Below are 2637 nucleotides of genomic sequence, written 5' to 3' on the forward strand. Positions count from 1 at the left end.
GACAGGCTACAGTTATCATGGCTGAGGTATATGCGGGAGTTTGTGGACCTCATATGAGCGGATATATATTGGCAAAAAAGATCCTACGAGCAGGTTATTATTGGCTTACTATGGTGGGGGATTGCATCAGTTTCGTGCGCAAATGTCATCAGTGTCAGATACACGGAGATTTGATTCATTCTCCACCATCTGAATTGCATACAATGTCAGCACCATGGCCGTTCGTTGCCTGGGTAATGGATGTTATCGGTCCGATTGAGCCAACAACCTCAAATGGGCATAGATTCATTTTGGTAGCTATTGATTATTTCACTAAATGGGTGGAGGCAAAAACCTTCAAATCCGTGACTAAGAAGGCAGTTGTCGATTTCGTACATTCAAATATCATATGCCGGTTTGGGATCCCGAAGGTAATCATCACAGATAATGGTGCCAATCTTAATAGTCATTTGATGGCCGAGACATGTCAACAGTTTAAGATCATGCACCGCAATTCCACTCCATATCGTCCTAAGCCAAATGGGGCGGTCGAAGCAGCTAACAAGAATATCAAGAAAATACTTCGGAAAATGGTAGAAGGGTCAAGGCAATGGCATGAAAAGTTACCTTTTGCTTTGTTAGGCTATCGCACTACTGTCCGCACTTCAGTAGGAGCGACTCCCTACTCATTGGTGTATGGAACCGAAGTAGTAATACCCGCAGAGGTTGAAATCCCGTCCCTCCGAATCATCGCAGAGGCAGAGATTGATGATGATGAATGGGTTAAAGCCTGCCTGGAACAACTAAGTTTGATTGATGAGAAGCGACTGGCAGCAGTATGTCACGGTCAATTGTACCAACGAAGAATGGCAAGAGCATATAACAAGAAAGTGCGTCCGCGGAAGTTCGAAGTAGGACAGTTGGTGCTCAGACGTATTCTACCTCATTGGGCTGAGGCAAAAGGAAAGTTCGCCCCAAACTGGCAGGGGCCATTTGTTCTAACCAGAGTTTTGTCCAATGGCGCTTTATATCTAACGAACGTGGAAGGAAAATGTGTAGAAATGGCTATCAATTCTGATACAGTCAAGAGATATTATGTATGATTTTCTTTATCCTTGTGTACCTGATTGTATTTGGCATGTTTTGAGATTGAAATGACGAAGGCATTTTGTTCTGCTACCCAAACACTTTATCCGTTGTTATCCCTTTGAGCCTTATTATATTTCCTTTAGTATCCCTCTTTCGGAATCAATAACAAAACTCGAAAGCCCGAGCAAGGAAAGTCAGCGGAGAAACAGGGGAAAAACAGTCCAAAAAAAAAAAGAAAAGAAAAGAGAAGGAAAGGAAAAGGAAAAAAAAAATTAAAAAAAAAAAGAAAAAGAAAAGAAAAGAAAAAAAAGGGGAAAAGAAAAGAAAAGAGAAGGAAAAGAAAAGAAATGAAAGGAAAGAAAAGGAAAAGTAGAAGAAAGAAAGATCGCCACAATAAGTAGTTCTAGGGCCTGAACTACGTTTGACTTGATCCCGAAAGGGTACGTAGGCAGCTTCACTGAGGTTCAGTCACAACAGAAGAAAAATCCAAGAATCCCCAAGAAGGAAACTGGGGCAGAAGTTATGGTTGTTGCGAGAGATATGATTCCGAAAGTTGTAATGTTGAACCCACATTTGAATTATTTTGAGCTTTTGCACCTTTCTTTCTAAAACCCATCCAAAAGCCACATTACGGTCCAAAGAAAGACCTTCTGATCAATTTCAAGAAATGACAATACGGGCAGGTAAAGTGACTCATGTTGGAGACAACACTCGGGTGACAGAAAGAAAATGATAAAATGAGAGAGTCTTATCGGTGAAAACCCTCACGGGCACCATAGGGCGATGTGAGTTGAGAGATATTAAAATAAGAGAGTCTTATTGGTGAAAACCCTCACGGGCACCGTAAGGCGAAAGTGAGTTTTTCAGTTGGGCAAATGAAAGAAGTCTGTGGTAGAAAATTGTTTGAAACATGGCAAAACAAGCAAGGTTTGGGTTTGGTGAGAGTCGGGCGTGAAAGTATGAGACAACAAATGTAATAATTGATAATTGATTGGTTGGACAGACTAGGCTGGAATCCAATGCATGGCACGATCAATGGAATCAGCCTTTCCGCTCAGATAAGTCCTGTCCTTTTTCTCTTCATTACAACTCATTCGTTTTCATAGTTTTTCTATCCTCAAAACCTTCGAGGTCATTGCATTTCATCATCTTGAAGTCTGTCTATAAGATGTTTTAGTGTCAGTTCTATTCAAAACAACAGAAGGATGTCAAAGCTAACCACCAGCTTCCCAGCTAGATGGCACAACAAGGTGGGGACATGTCACAAGAGAGTAAAACATGAAGGACCAATGAAAATCAATGGAATAATCAGATGGTTGTGAGGGAGAAGCAAGGTTCACAAGAAAGGAACATAAACACCAAACAGTGATACGAGGTAAAACATGTGGGTCATCAAGATCAGAGGGTTGAAAGTCAATTGGGAAATCGTGACAAGTCAAAGCAAGTCCAAAGAAGCAAGTCAGAGCAAGGTCGGAAACGGGAGCATGGCCAGCAAGAATGCCAGCAGCTAACCACCATTTTACATTAACAAATTTTTCTTTGATTGGAACAGGAGCAGAAATTTTCTTG

The sequence above is a fragment of the Nicotiana attenuata genome, unplaced genomic scaffold (genome assembly GCF_001879085.1).
Source record: "Nicotiana attenuata strain UT unplaced genomic scaffold, NIATTr2, whole genome shotgun sequence".
Classification (NCBI taxonomy): Eukaryota; Viridiplantae; Streptophyta; class Magnoliopsida; order Solanales; family Solanaceae; genus Nicotiana; species Nicotiana attenuata.